This window comes from Rhinolophus ferrumequinum, chromosome 11, assembly GCF_004115265.2.
Source record: "Rhinolophus ferrumequinum isolate MPI-CBG mRhiFer1 chromosome 11, mRhiFer1_v1.p, whole genome shotgun sequence".
Taxonomy (NCBI): Eukaryota; Metazoa; Chordata; class Mammalia; order Chiroptera; family Rhinolophidae; genus Rhinolophus; species Rhinolophus ferrumequinum.
In genome coordinates this window covers 10,369,304-10,388,134 of record NC_046294.1, presented here as the reverse complement: position 1 = coordinate 10,388,134, position 18,831 = coordinate 10,369,304, and the positions used below count along the sequence as shown (strand labels likewise).

Here is an 18,831-nt window from a genome sequence, read left to right as displayed (position 1 = left end):
CATTGCCATGCCAGGAAAGATGCTACATGTGAGAAGTGCTGTTTATCATGGTTCTTCCAAGAACTAGTAGAGAATACTATCAATTTAGCTTTAAGGTGTTTGCTCTGGGTCAGCAAGATGGCAGAATTGGAGGTGCCTCGCTCACATCCCCCCACAGAAACAATAATTTTAGCAGCCATCCAGGGACAAAAGTTCCTTTGTGGGAGCTTTGGGTTCCAGGTAGGAGGTTGCGAAACCCCAGCGGAGCTGCTGAGGAGGGCTGCATTGAGAAGGCACACCAGTGAAGAGACTTGGATTCATACAAGCTAAAGCACAGAATCAGCCGACTCTAATTTTTCTTCCTAGCCTGTCATCTCCCCTGTTGTGTCCTGAGAAGGCAGGTTCACTGACCACGGTCCTGGCTACAGATCTGCAAACAGCCTTAGGTAAGTCCCTCAACCTCTGCGACTCTCAGTTTCCTTATCAGTAAAATGCAGATAATAATAATTCTTCTCTCTTAAGATTTTGTGAGAATTTGATGAGTTATCACAAGGGTGCTAAGAATAGTATCTAGTACCTAACAGGCAGTCTGTAACTGTGAACCCTAATTATTTCACTAATAACTATCATTTCAATTGTATCTACCTAAAGTCTGCTTGTCAAGCCTGATACCTGTCTCCCTCAATCACTGATCTAGTCAACCACCGGTGTCAAACATTCTACCTTCTGGAACCAGTCTGCTTCTCTCTGCCTTTACTGCCATTACTCTGGTCAAACTCACTGTAATTTCTGTACCCCCACAGTGACTTCCAAATTTGTGTCTTAACCACTTGTGTCTCCCTCCAAGTCATTCTCCATCCAAGTCCTGGAGCAGCATTTCCCAGACTTGATAAATACATAGACCCTGTCTAAAGAAAAGGACTTCTCAAGGAACCCAGTTTGATCTACAGTACCCTAGGACTTTTAATCTATGAAAAAGTCAGTTTTGAATTTTTCTTGCAGAAGAGATATTTTACTGTCCTGGTAATATTTTTAAAAAGTTATTCAAATCCTCATAGAATTGAAAATATGTCTGTGACTCTTTGGGCTCTGAGTATTCAGTTTGGCATCTGCAGTGGTCTTCCAGACCGTAATTCTGATTATTTGCTTCCTACTTAAAACCTTGAAGTCTTCCATTGCACTGTGACTAAAACTCAACATTTTAAAGGAGATCTCTAAGAATCTGTACTTTTGACCCTTGCCTAGCTCTCCAGCATTATCTCACTCTCTTGTACGTTTTGCTCCAGACTCATTTTTTTCAGTTCTTCTTTAGTTCCAAGTTCCTTCCTGCCTCAAGGATTATTTGCATGTGTGGTTTTTCCTCTCTTGAATGCTTGCTTTCAGATGGTTCAGCTTAAATACCACTTCCTCAGGGATGCTCTCTCTGCACCCCGCAGACCTGGTTATGTCCCCATTATGTACTTCCTTCACACTCTGTACTTTCCTTTGTAGCACATGTCAGAATTGCAATTAGTTGGTTGCAGAATTATTATTATTATTTTTTAAGTTTATTGGGGTGACAATTGTTAGTAAAATTACATAGATTTCAGGTGTACAGAATTATTTCTTAACTGTGTTTGTTTAATGTGTGTCTCCCTGCCAGACTCTGAGTTCCTCAAAGACAAGGGAAAGTCTTTCTTATTCAGTGTTGTATCTCTTACTGCACCATGCAAAATGCCTACTACATAAGAGGTTGTCAAATATTTGCTGAAAGAAACCACCTCATATCCAGAGCTAAGTGATAAGTTAATAACACGTATTGGTAGATAATCTCACTGAAATAAATATTAGAAGTTTATACAGGAGCAAACTAGAAAATAGCAGTAAGCGTTGAGGTGGCTTCAATTAGGATTGTGAGAGAATTTGGAATTTAAGCCACCTGGGGTTTTAGAGTCAAGGTCACCCAAGTATGTTACAGTCATCTATTCAGTATTTCCTTATCTTATCGAGCAGATCCACTTGGAGATAATCTCCACTCCTTTTCTTTCACCTCTCTCCATGCTGATAAACAAGATTTATGTAATTCTGGTTATTTGTGTGACTTACTGAAAGTGAGTATTAAGGAGTGAGCCAAGTACCAAAACGTCTAGTAAAACGCAAGTCCTCCTAGCGGAGCAAGATAAGGTCCTAAGAGCTCCCAGGGCGATCAGGAGATATGGCCCAGAACAAGTTACTCTGAACTAAGCACAAATGGCCTGCAGTCTGCTCCTGCCGAGTATGTATGGGGACTGGAGTAAGGGGACGTGTGGAGGCATATACGAGGTAGGACAACTAAATTTGCGAACTCATCCTAGAAAAAGTGCTACATACCTCATTGCTGATACCACTACGGTCACCTTCGAAGTACTCCCCTTGGGAAGCTATGCATTGATGCCAGCACCTAGTCCACCCTTCAAAGCAATTTTGGAACTCTTTTTCTGGAATGGCCATCAGAGCTGTCATCATATTACCCTTGATGTCCTGAATGTCATCAAAATGTCTTCCTTTCAATATTTACTTTACCTTTGGGTAAAGAAAGAAGTCATTAGGGGCCAGATCAGGTGAGTAGGGAGGGTGTTCCAGTACAGTTATTTGTTTACTGGCTGAAAACTCCCTCACAGACAGTGCTGTGTGAGCTGGTGCATTGTCATGATGCAAAAGCCATGAATTGTTGGCAAAAAGTTCAGGTCGTCTAACTTTTTCTCGCAGCATTTCAGCACTTCCAAATAGTAAACTTGGTTAACTGTTTATCCAGTTGGTACAAATTCATAATGAATAATCCCTCTGATATCGAAAAAGGTTAGCAGCATCGTTGCAACAAGTTCACGAACTTAATTGTCAGACCTTGTGTACCATATATCTGTGTTCAAGTTATAAATCAATTGAATAAATTATTATACAAGATATGTTCTGCCCTCCTATTTTGACAAACCAACTTTCCTAATGAGATAGAAGGGAAGACTTTAATTTAGAATTCTCAGAGTCCTTCCATGCGGGGACAAGGCCTGCAGGTGATTCTGATGCTCCTGTAAGAGCCACCATCCATCTCCACTCCATTTCACTCCCCTACTCATGGCCCATGGCCCAATTTCTCCTCTCTTTCCAACCCCACTCTGACCTGCATTGTAAGGAGCTTTGCACACAGGAAGTGAATGCTACAGATGACATCTCCAAGCTCTGTTCACATTTCTAGTGGCAACTGCCCCCTGACCACCCACTGGATGCAGGGGACACAAACCTGGGAGACAGACTCAGGGAAGGGTCTCATGCGGGCCTTGGATGTGACTCTGGGCCGTGCAGGCAGGGCATTCTGGGGGCTTGTCCTGTTGGGCCACCACATCTTTTTCCCCAAGTGGAAAAGGCCTCTGAAGCATGGATCCCTGAGCAGAGGTTCTTTCTTTCCACATGGGAGGGTGATGCAAAATGGCACAGTGGCAGCTAATTTATCCCATCTCTTTCTTCCTGTTATAATATGTGGCTGTCTAGAAGAAGCTAAAACAGTGAGGCTTTGTTCAGGCTGCTGATTCTGGAATTTGTCCCATCGTCATGCTAGTTGGACTGGTCTCTCTGTTCCTCTATGTCTTTCCAGATCTTTACAAGACCATGACTACTAGCACAAATAACATAAATGTTTTACAGTGTTTATAGCATGCAGAATTTGGAATTACCAAGAGAATATATGAAGAGAAGTGAGATTTGGATTTATTTATTTATTTATTCCTCATTGATTCATCAAAAATGACGATCATCGAGTAGCCTCTAGGCACATCTGATTTCTTATTTAAAATCATGATCTTAGACTTCAAATCAAAGGGCACAGAGGACTTATAATGTTGGTGGTTTACAAAAAAAGTCTGATATGAAACAGTCGGAAGTGAAATGAACATAGCTGGAGGAGAATTGGAGGCCTGCCTTGCTTCCTCCTTTATTAGCAATCCTGAGGATCTCTGCTGGAGGTTTCTTGAAATGGGAGCCTCCATGAATCAGGGGGGACAACAGTTAAAAATGCATATTCCTGGGCCCGTCCCTCTGGGTTAGACTCTAGGAATTTACATTTTGGACAAGAAACTGCAGTGTTTCATATGTACTCAGTCTAAAGTTTCCAGCCATAACAGATCCCATCGAACGGGCGTGAGGCTAAAATAGCTGTATTTTTAAATAATGCTCCAGGTAATTTTGATAATCATCCTAAAATTGGGGCGCCACTGAACGGGTGCTCTCTAAGGGCACAGTAGCTGAGTCAGTGGTTCTCAAGTGTGGTCTTGGCACCGGCAGCATCAGCATCACCTGGGAAGTTTCAGAAATGCAAATTCTCAGGCTCCACCCCGCCCTGAGTAAGAATTTCCAGGGCACAGCCTGGGTTTTGACAAGGCCTGCAGGTGATTCTGATGCTCCTAAAGTTTGAAAACCATAGGCTTCAAATATCTCCCTGTGTCATGCAGGGTGTCATGGGGGTCTCTGGTCCCGCTCCCCACGTAAGAACGCAGGACATGGTGAGGCCAAAAAGGAACACCCACAGAGCCATAGGTAGGGGAGTCACACCACTATATTCTCGCTGGTGGCTGGGTTGGAGACACAGGAAGCAGGAACCACACTATCCGCAACCTGTTCCCCGCAAAAGAACGTAGGATATGGTGAGGCCAAAAAAGAACACCCACGGAGCCATAGGTAGGAGAGTCATATCGCTATATTCTCGCTGGTGGCTAGGTTGGAGACACAGGAAGCAGGAGCCACACTATCTGCCGTCCGCTTCCCTGCCAACCAACCTCACTTGCTCCCCGCTTGCTAGCTCAGCCACGGCAGTTATATCAGTGGCCAATGGCTAACTGATTACAGCTGATGGCCAACTAGTCACAGCTGATGGCCATTTACTACCTGAGCCAGCACCTTTCCACATGAGGCCGAGAGCCTGGAAACTGCTCTCTGGGACTCTGTCCCCCCCGCCCTGAATGACATTCCCCAACAATTCAGCAAACAGGCATTGGCACTCCCCATACATGTTGTTCCCCAGTAACTTCGGAGGGCCTGGAGAAGTGACAGTTCTCAAAGACTCACCGATGGACTTTCTTTGCACCCCTGATTTCAGCCCTGGAGTGAGCAGTACAGTGTTCCCAGCTGACAACGTCCTGATCACTCAGGACAGAAGGGGGAAAGAAGTCTTTCTCAGAATGTGAAAAATGGCAGCTCTGACAAAGAGTTTTTATTTTGTTCTAGTACTTTCCATATTTTCCTCATATTAAGCAATTTGGATCAGGAAGACCACAATGCATATTCCTAAAAAATAAAAGCAATCAGCAAAACGCCATTTGTAAATGCTGTCAGCTGGGTGTGGCATTGGCTGTAAAATGACCCAAAGCAGGTCAGGAGTTTTCAATTTCCTGGGTTTTCCAAGGGTCATCGGTCGAGAGCTGACATCACGAAGGATTTTGTGGGGTTACAATCATCTTTACTTTTGTGCATGATTCTGGCTTTTTCTGAGCAACAGTCAGGTACGTGTTTTGTTGTTTGAAGGTGTGGCGTCTCAGATACTGCTGGCTCTGTTATTGGTTGCTGCTTTCAGTAGAAATGACTTGCCATTCTATTTTTCTGACTTCTGTAGTCACGGTACTTTGTCTCTTTTGTCCTCTACCTTCCCCCAAAGCAAGCGATTCATCTAGCTTATCCTTATGTTTGGGAGAGAGCTATTTTTTATTCTTCCTTCTAGAGGTAGGTATTTCCCACTGTGTGGCTCTCCCCCCACGCCCCAACAACCATCACCCCACCTGGGGAAAAAGATTTCCCTGCTTAATGTTTCAGACTGCTCTTCCTAGCCCACTGTGATCTACTCCTAATCCACCGCCTGCTTCTGGTCATCTCCTTTGTTCTCCTAAGTGAGCGTGTGTTGGTTCTAAGTCGGGGTGGAGACAAAGCTCTTCATTCTTTCTCTTCTTACTTTTTATTTGTCTTGAGTCATGAAGTTATCTTTTAATATCTATTGTTTTATTTGCAACTCATTTACTTTGTCCATGCGTCCTACTTGTGGCTTATTATATAGTAATCTTTTCTCACCTAAACCATTTATTTTTTTTCTTTATTAAAAAAAATGGATAGAAGTACAACACAGAAAGTACACGTAGCATTTTCTTGTTTCTAATATTTCCCTATTGTGAAAATGTAGTGATGGATAGCTTTATCTGCAGGATGTACCTTTGCACATCTATCTGAAAACTTAGAATTTATTCCTGGTGGTAGAATTGGGTCACCAGAACTGTGGATAATGACATGACTAGCTTGAATCTAAGACAACCTTCATTTTGTTTTATAGAAGGTTACAGGGCAGGAGACACAGGAGATACAGATCTCCATTCCTTGGCAGAACCAGCAGGTGCTCTCATATACGGTTTTCTTTGTCCCTTCACCCTCAGAAGGTGTGTTCGGCCACTGTGGATGACAGCCAGAAGCCACAGAGAGGCTGCGGCTTCCATGTTGCACCCATCATTTATACTGGCCTTGCCATGTAGATCCAAAGTCGGCACACCAGCTTGAGGCTCCCCCAAATCCAGGGACAGGCCCACACAGCAAGCAAGACAGGGATAGCATCCCCCTGCATCTGTAGCTTTTAAGGAAATGGTGCTGGGAGGAGGAGACGGAGATTTCCCCAGACAGGCCTCCGTGAAGTTGACCTGATGTTAACTTTTCCTGCACAACTTTTACAGTTTCATCGGAATGATCACATTGTATCTCTCAACGGTGTTCCAGAGGGTATTTGTTTATTTATTTTTGTTAAGAGGCCATGCTCAAATTTCCTCTGAGTGTCTTCTAGGACAAAAAGTCCTCTCTGACTATTTCTTTTTGGGGTTCTTTCAACAGTATCCGTAGGATGTCCTTCTTCTATGTTCTGGGCTGTGGTTGAACCGACTCTACTTGGGCATGATCACTTTTGCATTCTGATGGAGTGTCTCTGGGAATTGGCTGTCCTGCAAGCAAAATAACTGAGAAGGGATATGAGTTTAAGTATCTCGTCACCGAGTATGGGATTCAGAAGGAGGTAAGAGCTGTGACCATTTCAGATAATAAACTAATCTCCTGATCTTATTGCAGTGGCACTGTGCTTAGGGCCAGTGCAAGACAGCTGCAGCCAAGGCCATAGGTGGAGAACCTGCTCATTTCTATGATACCTGAGTTTGGTACTGTTAGGATAAAAAGACCAATGGAACCCAGGAGTTGACCTTGAAGAACCCATGACCCATTCGGGGAGACTATATGATGTATATATTATTATTACTTTACAAGCACTTGTAAATCTTCTGTACTCCTATATCTCCTAAAATCTAGAAACACTGGAAAGAAGGCATTGTTTCCAATTTTCATATTAAGAAACTGAGTCTAAAAGGGCTAACAATTTACCACAGGACATGCAGCCTGTCCAACAGAAGAAGGACTGAAACTTAGATATTGGTAGAGATCGACATTCTGCCTTTGAAGAAGAGGCAATGGGATTTCAGATTGTTTATGTTTTTGCTATTGAATTGTATGAGTTCTTAATATATTTTGGATATGAACCCATTATCAGACATATGATTTGCAAATATTTGTTTCCAGTCAGTTGGTTGCCTTTTCATTGTGTCAATGACTTCCTTTGCTGTGCAGAAGCTTTTTTTGTTTGATGTCATCCCGCTTCTTTATTTTGGCTTTTGTTGCCTTTGCTTTTGGCGTCAAATCCAAAAAATCATCGCTAAGAACAATGTCAAGAAGTTTACTGCCTGTATTTTCTTATAGGAGTTTTGGTCTTATATTCAAGTCTTTGATCCATTTTGAGTTAATTTTGTGTATGGTGTCAGATAGTGGTCCAGTTTCATTCTGTTGCATGTGGTTGTCAACTTTCCCAGCACCATTTGTTTCTCCATTATATATTGTTGGCTCCTTTGTTGTAAATTAATTGACCATATACGTATGGGTTTATTTTGGGGCTTTCTCTATTCTGTTCCGTTAATCTGTATGTGACTTTGCAAGTATTTTATTAAAGAATTTTGTGTCTGTATCCATAAGGTATATTAGTCTGTATAGTTCTTTTTGTTATGGTTTTGGTATATTTGTCTTTGGCTTTGGTATCAAGGTAATACTGCCTTCATAGAATGAGTAATGTTCCATCTTCTAGTTCTTGGAAGAGTTTGTGAAGCATTGGTATTAATTTTTTAAATGTTTGGTAGAATTCAGCAGTGAAGACTTCTGGACCTGGGTTTTTCTTTGTGGGTAGTGTTTAATTATTAATTCAATTTCTTTACTTGTTATAGGTCAGTTCAGATTGAGCACACTCTGAGTCAAGACCGGTATTTCAGGAAACCTGCTAGACAGCTCAAATAATAACACATCTCTGGAGATGGGGCTTTTGGAGAGCTCCAAACTATTCTATTCCCTTTGGGTTTGCAAGACTGTTGGTTTTTGTGGCTATTGTGGAGCTGGGGAGATGAGAATTGGTACAGAGCAAGTTAAAATGTCACAAAGCTCATTGTTCTCACTGAAATTTCATGATTGTTCTTGAATACATGCTCCTTGGATTGTTGCAAGCCTGTGGGGACAGAGTCCCAGAGAGCAGTTTCCAGGCTCTCGGCCTCACGTGGAAAGGTGCTGGCTCGGGTAGTAGATGGCCATCAGCTGTGGCTAGTTGGCCGTCAGCTGTAACCAGTTAGACAGTTAGCCACTGATATAACTGCCGCAGCTGCATTGGTTGGTCAGTCGGTCAGTCGGTTGGTTGGCAGGCAGTGAAGTGGACAGCAGGTTGCAGGTGATGTGGATCCTGCCTCTAGTGAGACTATAGTGCTTCCAGTGAGCCTATAGTGGTATGACTCCCCCATCTATGGTCCGTGGGTGTTCCTTTTTGGCCTAGCCATATCCTGCGTTCTTATGTGGGTAGCAGGAGCTGAGACGCCGCAGGCCATCTCGCACGACAAATAGAGCAGCGAGCAGGTTCCCCCTCACGACAAAGCCTTAGGTTAATTTCTAGAATTTTGAAAAAGTTGAATTTGACAGTTTCTGCCAGTTTTCTTGTTTTTCTTTTTCTTTTCTTTTCTTTTTTTTTCCTGGAAGTGGATTTTTGGTGATCCTTACTCTGCCATATTGGAAATTACTATTGAATATGAGAAGTAAGGAGCATACTGGTATAGTGTCTATTTTCCACACTTTATATACAACTTATAGACTCTTGACTAAAATAACGATTAATACCCAACACAATGGATAAATAACCATATTAATGAATGTTATATTTCTATTAAATGAGTTAATTTGTGGACAACTTTTAGAACAACATGAGTTTAAATGTTAACTTATGTAGCAGATAGAATAAGCCACCGGTGTGTCAATTTAGTAAGATTATAGATGAGTTGTAGAATGCTATATCCATCCAGTATGACATCATTTGTTAAATCTTAAGAATATACAAATGTGCCATATTTGTAAAACTAATGCTATCTACATATATGTATTTAGTAAAAATGTACAACCATGCATGGAAATGATGGTTACTATCTCTGGAGAGGGAAGAAGGAAAATTGGATTAAGTGGGGGGATATGGGGTCCCCACTATAATATTTTGTTTCTAAAATATATAAAAAACAAATACATAAATCGTTAAAATCTGTTAAAGCTGAATAGTGGGGGTAGGAATGTTATATCCCTTAATCTTCTAGTTGAAATATTCTTTTCTTTTTTTTCTAAGTTGCAGCTTGGATATAGAGCCTGCATACTACTGACTTGTGAAAGTCTACACTTTTACCAGAGGTCTTTACTAAGTACATTTTTCTTTACTACCGTTTCCCTGGACCTAGCCGGACCATCAGCTCTAATGCATCTTTTAATATAATATAAGACCGGGTCTTATATTAATTTTTGCTCCAAAAGACGCATTAAAGCTGATGGTCCAGCTAGGTCTTATTTTCGGGAAAACATGGTAAGTACAAATAAGAGAACAAAGCTTAAAAAGTTGAATCGCAACGTTCACTTTGTTAGCAAGAAGCAAAGCCAAGCATTTCATACTCTAAACTCCCACAGACATTATTAATATTGGCAGATACAGGCAGTGCTGTTCTATTGTTCAGCAATTTTCTGAATTGTGCACAAGTCCTATTTTAAATGTAGTAGAAACAGAAGACTCCCTTACTGTTGGTTACTTATTTCCTGTAGGAAAGATTTAGTAGCCGTGGTGGATGTGAACTCTATTGGGTCAATAAGGAGACAGAATAGAAAGTTTGATTACACTGCGGGCCTGTGGTTTTGGAAACAGCTGTTGTAGAACATTTCTATGCCTTTCTCCAACATCAGTAGGATGAGGTTAATCTTCGTTCTGGCATTCTAGGAACTAAACCTTTAGAGATCCTTTAGGACCATCCTTCTGGGTATCAACTACCAGTCTCCAGTTAGTAATAGCATAATTCTGTAAGATGGAGTGGGATCTTGAGAGCTTCTTAATAACACGTTTAGACCTGAAGTCGTATCTGTGTAATCCTGTCCCTGATCTAACATGAACAAATCTTAGTGAATAGGGAGAGGCTGGATGTGCGGGTTTTGAAAATAACTGCCATCAGAACCTGAAAGGGAAGCTGGAAAAAGCTAATTTGTGAGCTCTCAGCTCCCACAGTGCAGGGCAGAGAAAGGCAGGTGTGGACGTGGGGCAACAAGTGAGCAGCACATTTGAGCTTCCTGTGTGAACAGAGCTACGACTGTCTAGTAATGGGAACTGGCAAGGGTTTCTTTCTTAGTCAGGGCCAAAGAGGTTTGCTTATTCTTTTCTCCCTTCCTCTCTCCCTCCTTCTCTCCTTTCTAGCATTCATTTGCATTCATTTGGAATAAATCATGGTTATTTTCATAGAAAATATTTCTTCTTGCCATTTGCATCACCTGTTAATTAACTATAACCCTAATAAAATTTTACTGAGGACCAATAAGTCAAATCCTTTACAGAACACAGAAATACCTACGATCTCAGCCCTTCTCCTAAAATGGCAGTATAACATTGGGGTGGGTTCCTTGCGTATCCCAAACACTTTGTTTTATTCCTCCAGGAGAGAAACCGTTCTACACCTTAGCAGTACAGAAATGGGGTGCTCTGACCTATTGAGGGGAAGCAGAAGTGGAATCAGAATTCAGTATGAGTTATAAAGGACTACAGATGAACACTAGTAGCCAAAGAAGTAGATGACTAAACGTTCATGCTTCACATTTGTGTGATTACCCCTTCCCTATGTCACTGAATTCAGACAGATCCTCTGCTCCTGTGTCCTCAGGTTAATTTGTGTCTGGTCTTATGATGCCCTGCCTTCTACTAGCTCATCACCCTTTGAATATCAACAGTATATTCAGACTTCACCGCCCGGCCCCCCCACACCCCCAACTCCTCCACTCCCAACACCAGAATGGAAACCAGGGGCTGGTAAATTCAGAAAATGGTGACACTAGGTCTGTTTGTAGCTACTCCTTTTCAGTGCCCCAGAGGGAGACAGAGGCACACTAACCAAACTTTCTGGAGGATTCTCCTTAAATCTGAAACAACAACTTCAAGTTCACAATCAAAGAACCCCATCAGTTAAGACAGAGCTGTCTGGCATCCTTAAACTGATCCCACAAAGGCCCCTATAAGTCAGATGACCTGTGTATGACATCCACTCAGGAACTTCAAAGGTCCCCAAGAAGAATCAGGTCCATGAACACTGAAAGTGGCTTGTTTAATTGTAGGACACACACACACACACACACACACACACACACACACACACACACGCACGCACACGCACACTTTTTAGTACCAGAGTTGTCATAAAAATGTTCCTTTCAGGAACTTAATCATCCTGGGCACCCAAGAAGGTGAATCCTGAGAGAATTTGGAGTTTGGAAGATTACTTTCACCCACTTTCACATCAGTGTCCCAAACAATCTCCTATAGCAGTGGTTCTCAAAGTGAGGTCCCTGGGTCAGTAATATCAGCCCCACCTGGGGACTCCATACAAGTGCACGTTCTCGGGCCCCAGCCACAGGGACTGAATCAGAAACTGGGTGGGTTCCTGCAGCCCGTGTTTTCGGATGCTCACTAGCCTGTAAAGCTGGAGGCAGAGCAAAGAAGAAGATAGTAGGTGAGGTCGTTTTCTCCTGTCCTAGCTGCCAGCTGCCTTTCACTGTTTCAGAAATACTCTGGACGGATCATATCATATCTAATCTACCTCACCGTGATTTGACTGACCCAGACCTGGGGTGATCGTGTTGCCCAACTGGAAGCCCTCCTCTCAGCCTGTCGTCCTTATGGGTCAGACTCGAGAACCCATACACGGAACTTCACATCGAAACTTATAAAATAATCCTCAGAGTGTAAACGGGCCTCTAGTGAAGCCTCTTAAACTCAATTTGTGGAGACTTGGAATTTAAGTAAAATCAGCTGTTCTTTTGGCTGATAAAGAATAATTTTTTATTCATTTTTCCATCAAATAGATTTTGGGCATCTCCTATGTCTGAGGCAATAGTCTAGCTGCTGGGGCATGCATAGTGGCAGATAAACCAGCAATGTTACCTCCCTTGGGGAGCTTCTTTTGTACTGTGGGATAAAAACAATAAGCGAAGAATTATACAAGCATGACATATAATGAAAAGAGCCATTTGAAAAAAAAAGTAGCTAATGGAACTGAAAATTGCTGAAGGGCTGTTTTCAGAGAAGACTAGTCTCACGTGGTGATACATAGAAATCTGAATAAAGAAAGCGAAGGAGTCATCAGAAAAATCAGGGAGAGATTGCCAAGGAGAGGGATTAAAAAGTACAAATATCGCAGGAGGGAAAGATGTGATAAGCAGAATTATAAGAATGACCCCTAATGGCCCACTCTGTTGTGTAATTTTTCCCTGTTAGTGTGGACGGAACTTGAGACTATGATGAGATATTATTTCTGTGATTAAATTACTTTCCGTGGCAAAGGGGATTTTTCAGTTGACTTTGAGTTAATTAACAGGGAGATTATCAGGATGGACCTAATCTAATCACACGAGCCCTTTATTTTTCAGGGTTTTTTTCCCCAGGAAATCCATTTACTCATTAGATTACCACTTATTACAAAGGGTATTAAAGAATACAAATCAATACCAGGTGAAGAGATACATAGGGGGAGGTCCCAAAGGAAGGAGCTTCTGTCTTCAAGGGGCTTGGGGACTGACCCAATGACATGGAATCGTTCTGATTCCCCAGGGTGGACGCTCTCCAAAAAAACCACATGAGCCTTTTAAAGGAAAAGAGTTTTCTCTAGCTGGTGTTGGAAGTCACCAGAGAGATTTGGGAGCATGAGAAGGACCAGTCCCTTTGCTGGTGTGAAGATGGAGGGATCTGTGTGACAGGAAATGTGGACAGCCGTCAGGAGCCGAGAAGCCCCTGGCTGAGAACCAGCGAGGACACAGGACCTCAAGCGTATAACCGCAAGGAAATGAAATCACCCAATAACTCAGATGAGCTTGGAAGCATTTCTTTCCCAGAGCCTGCAGATATTTTGATTTTGGCCTCACGAGACCCTAAGCAGAGAATCCAGTTGAGCCCACTTGGACTTCTGATTTACAGAACTATGAGGTAATGAGTAGTATTGCTTTAAGCGGCCAGATTTGTGGTGGTTTGTTATACAGCAACAAAAAACTAATATAGAAGGTGTTTTGAGCGCTTGAGAGAATTGGAAGGTCATAGTTGCTGAAACCCAGACAGGCAGGAAAGAATAGTGGGGAATACAGTACACCAGTAAAGAGGAGCAGATTAGATTTCATTTAGAAACATGGATTTAGCTCAAACACAGAAAGGTGAGTGAAAAATTCAAGGAAAATTCTTAAGATTTATAGCATCAAACTGATCATAAACATACGTTAAAATATACCTTTCACACTTGTACATATATACATAAGACACTTGGAAAGTACATTAAATACTTTTAAGGGTGACCACTAGGACCAGGTAATGGAATTAAGGAAAAAATAATAAAGTAAGATGGTCTTTACATAGATGAACGACGCTAGTTGGCTATGTTAGAGAATGATCAATTGATTTCTGGCGCCTGAGATTATAGTAATAATAAGAAGAACATATTAGGACACACAAACACACACACACACACACACACACACACACACTCATGTGTGAAGACACAGAGAGAAGATGACCACCTACAAGCCAAGGAGGGAGGCCTCAGGAGAAACCAACCTTGGTGATACCTTGATCTTAGACTTCCAGCTTCTAGAATTGTGAGAGAATTAATTTCTGTTGTTTAAGCCAGTCTATGGTACTTTGTTGTGGAAACACTAGCAAACGAATACAGTATGAGACCAATATTTGTTCTGCTCTAGGATATTTGACTCTATTATTATGTTCACTGCTCAAAAAATCTTTTTTCTATTCTGGTCCATAGTAGGTTATTTTTGGAAAGTTACAAATATTACCTAAGAAGAGGCATACCCCAAATTGAGACCAGTTCTATTCAGGGAATACTGAAAAGATTTCAGTTTAATTTTGGATTTGTTGGTGGTGTTGGACTAATATTCAAAGCAGTCTCATTTTGACTAGTTATTACCTTCTGCTTTGATAGTCTAAGACTAAACCTTTTTCCATATTGGCCGTCAGGGGCCCATCAATAATATGGGAACATTTCCAAATGTCTCCCGTCTCCTTTCTCTCCCTGGAACTGAATAATATGGGCTGAAATAGGAAACTTTTTACCCACAATACTAGTTTCATTTGTTTCTGGAAGTTCCTCCTGCAGTTTATTCTAATCAGTCCCAAATAAATTAGCTGGATTCCTAGCCTATGTTATTCAGTGGAACTAGCATTAACCTTTGACTACAGGCGCTGAACAACTAATGAAAACAACAAGCTTGCCTAGAACAAGTTTTACATATGATGAGGTACCACAGCACAGTGCGTTAAGAAATAATAGATAATCCATGAAAAGAAAATACATTTTATTGCAATTCCTTATGAAATTAAAAACAGAGGCAGACCCTTCTGAATAAAGGATCATAAAACAACAAAGGGCCATTCCATTAAAAATCAAATCATCTAAAACATTTAAAAATTAAACAAACAGGATCTCCAGGGAGCATTCCAGTTTCTAACATGTGATCCTCCTACAGTCACAGGGATTATATCAGCTTCTGAATTCTCACGTGAAGATGAAGGTGATTTTTTTTAAGTAGCAAAACTGATTGTTGCTCTGCAAAGAGAAAAAGGGTCAGAATCTGCAATAGTGTGGTTTTCTATCTTGTGCGTCAGGGGACCTAGTGTTTGTAAATCACAGGGAGAGAGGAATGGAGAAGGGAGGGATTATGTCTGAAAACATATTAATATAAGAGTTATATATTTCTAGGGATATAAATAGTTTTGCTTTTCTTAGTTAAATACATCAGAGATATGTAATATATATCTGATTTAATATAGCATCTGTCACAACACATCAAAAAATTTTTTTCCTTTTTTTCATTACATTTATTGGGGCAATACTGGTTAATAAAATTACACAGGTTTCAAGTATAACATATGATTCTAATTTGAAAAAGTGCTTTCCATTTCTCTAGTGCACAGCTACTTCCCTTCAGGGAGAGCTACATCCAAGGTTTGTAATATACCTATCTGTATATATTCAGAATTTCCCTCCTCAGCTGTCCAGGAAGAAAGATCCATATCATTTAGGAAGTGTATCCCCCCGGCAGGCCGGCATTTGTCCTTTCAGAACAGAGTCTGAGTAAGATATTTCTGAGTGCACATTCTCATGCATTATCTGCTTTATTAAAGTCAAAAATCTATGATTTTGGTGTTAATTTTAAACCATTTCTTTTTAATATTCTATTGATGTTGATTTTGGTAAAAATGTCTTGCCCATTGCCTCATCCTCCATTGCTCTAGAGGGACAATCTGAGTCATGTGGTTAATGCCAGTTAATTCCAGACAGACAAGGGGCTGCCAAATAGACCAAGACCCCTCGTGAGGATGGAATACATTAACCCGTCTATCCTGATTTGGAAGTGCATGCGTTTATCCAATTTCCTTGTAAAAATCTTGTTATTTGCTGGTATAGCCTTGTACAGCATCCGTCTATGTGCTTTAAGTAACCTCACCTTAACTTTCTGGTTGATTGTCTCTCCAATGTATAAATTTGCTATTCCTAATATTTTTTTTTTGTGGGGCCACCTTGTTTACTTGTACCATTTCCTGTGATTATTCTTATAGGAGCTGGATGGCTACAGAAAGGGAAAGGAAGATAGAGAGGGATGGGATTAATATGTATGTAAGTCCTGGTGACCGAGGTTCAAAACCTCAACTGTGTCATCATCCTGTCCTCATTTTAGAAAATGAGTTATTGCTTTAATGATTGAACCTACTAAGCTTTATTAAGAGAAGTTTCTCCCATATATACCACCAGATTTGCTACTAGCTGATCAGAAGTCATTGCTTCAAATCCAATGATGTTAGACCCTCTATAAAAGGCAGAGTTTAGAATGAGCCAATAAGAATCCTATCCCATGGATCCTGGGGGAAGTTAAAATATTTAGTATTTAACTAGTGAAAACTAGTATTGTAGCAAACCTCTCTTCCTAGCCTATAAATTCATAGTGATCAGTCTACCCTCAACCCCTCATTGATTTAATCAGGACCTCTAATATTCCCAGCTGGTGTTGGCTAAGGTAAGAAATGGAATTTGTAACGTGGATGCTGTAATTAGAACAAGATGATTTCTCAGTCTGAGAGCTACCTGGTTGCCTTATGCACAGCTTTGTACCACGTTGAAGAGAGTTAACTGATGTCATGATGGCACCAGCCACGATGCACTGCATGTGTTTTATGAGTCAAGCACTGTTTTAATCTCTTCACATGCATTTTCTCAACTACTCGTCTCCACAAATCTGTGAAATAGGCCATCTCCATTTTAAAGATGAGGAAACTGAGGCACAGAGTTATTAAATAACTTCTCCAAAGTCACTCTGGTAATACGTAGCAGAGCTGAGAGAAGAAGAACATAGATCACCACGGCATCAAGAGGGTAAGATCCTTATGAGGGAGGGCTTGATCAACCCTGTCCCAGTAACTTCACCTCCCAGCTTTGGCTCTCTTCTCCCCTAACCAGTTAAAGGCATTCGAGGAGATATGAAACCAGTTGGGCATGGCAGACTCACCAGGGGACAGCACAGGCCACAGGTATTGAAGCTGCAAGATTTGAGGTCGTTGACGTAAAAATGGTTCCAGATACAAAAGGAGACGATTCCCTGGGAGGACCAGAGGACACAAAGGAAATGTGTTAGTTGACAAAGGTTTCATTAGGAATTAGTGTTCAGTCAACATCTCTAAGAAACAGGCACACGTACGCTAAAAGTTATCTTCACAGTGGGAAAGAGAGGGCTATTTTCTAAGTAGCCAGACAAATTAATACGTGTGACAGGGTATGGTTCATAGAAAGTGAGAGAACCTGTCACTTTAGTTTAATATTGCCTCAAAACTATTATTTATTATTATCAAGAAAAGATTTACAATTTCTTCTCTTGAGACACTTTTCTGTAGATTCTAGGAGGCCTGGAGATACTGAGCATGACCTTCAAATAGATGAGTAACAGACATATCTAATTATAAAGACTACTTTAGATAGGTTTATGTGCTCTTCAGAAATATAATTTTTTTCAGGAAATGTGAAAAATGTAGTATAGACAATATGAAGATTTATTCTCGTCATCTGGAGACTGCCACAGTGAATATTTGTGCATATTTTCTTCATTTTCCCCCCTCAATATTCATTTAACATAATTGCAACTCCTTCCCGTTAGCTTATCTGGCCCTGATAGTAACTCTCATCAACATCCTAATAGTTTTTATAGGAACATGAACATAATATTCACATTTATAAAGTCTTTGTTTCTTAGTTTTTAAATGAAGAAAAAGTAAAAAGAATTGACTCTTCCCTCAGGTTTTCTCACAGGAGGTTGGGTGGGGTGAGATTGGTCACGTGTGAAGGCAAAGCATCAAAGTTACCCACGAGGCCTACAGACTATTCATATCCCTTGTCAGACTGATACCCTTCTTCTACGCATCCCGAACCCCAAACCAGGAAGGGGCACCACCAGACTGTCTGGTGTCAGAAGGCAGGTCAGGCAGTCACTTGAAGATATTATTTGAAAATGTCAGATGTGTCAACCACTCAAACTCTTCATCCACATGCCTGAAGACAAGAAAGACTGGTTTCTTTTTGAGACCATAAAAATTTAGAGCTATATGGAGCTTTTTTAGCTTTTTTTTTTTTTTTTTTAATTTATTGCTTTTACTATAGAGCAGGGATGGGTGAACTTCTATAAAGAGGCAGAGAGTAAATCCTTTTGGTTCTGTGGGCTATCGTGGTCTCTGTGCCAGCTTCTCAGCTTTGCCCTTTCAGTGTGAAAGTAGCCCTAGACAATAGATAAATGAATGAGTGAATGAGTATGCTTGTGTTCCAATAAAACTGAGCTTCTGGACACTGAGTTTTGTATTTTATATACTTTTTACCTATCACAAAATGTTATTTTTCTTTTGTTATTTTTAATCATTTAATAATCAAAAATCTATTCTTAGCTCATAGAACACATAAAAGTAAATGGTGGGCCAGATCAAGCCGTCAGGCTGTAATTTGCTGACCTCTGAGACAGAGAAGAAAAAAAACCCCTATTCTTCTCTAAGATTAAGACACGTTCCGTGTCTTATGTAGCTTTGCACTCTCTAGAGGGAGACACAACTGACTGACAAGTGGAAACTGAATTCTTACTTTCCTTCGCTGCCCATGGCCTGGATATGACATTTGGCAAAAATCAGTTTACCTTATTACTAGAAAAAAA

General features: G+C 40.9%; 1 protein-coding gene across 2 annotated transcripts in view; it reads left to right on the top strand.

The window, feature by feature from the left end:
* The first annotated feature begins 14 nt into the window (after positions 1–14).
* LOC117030913 (oocyte-secreted protein 2-like) overlaps positions 15–18,831 on the top strand; it is a 51,239-nt gene continuing 32,422 nt past the window's right edge. The window contains exons 1-3 of one of the 2 annotated variants that reach the window (XR_004424455.1): positions 15–425; positions 6,847–7,024; positions 13,199–15,744. The gene's annotated coding sequence lies outside the window, so the exon portion shown is untranslated. Of the gene's footprint in view, positions 426–6,846; positions 7,025–13,198; positions 15,745–18,831 lie in introns of those variants that run through there. The other variant, XR_004424456.1, reaches the window with a different exon arrangement.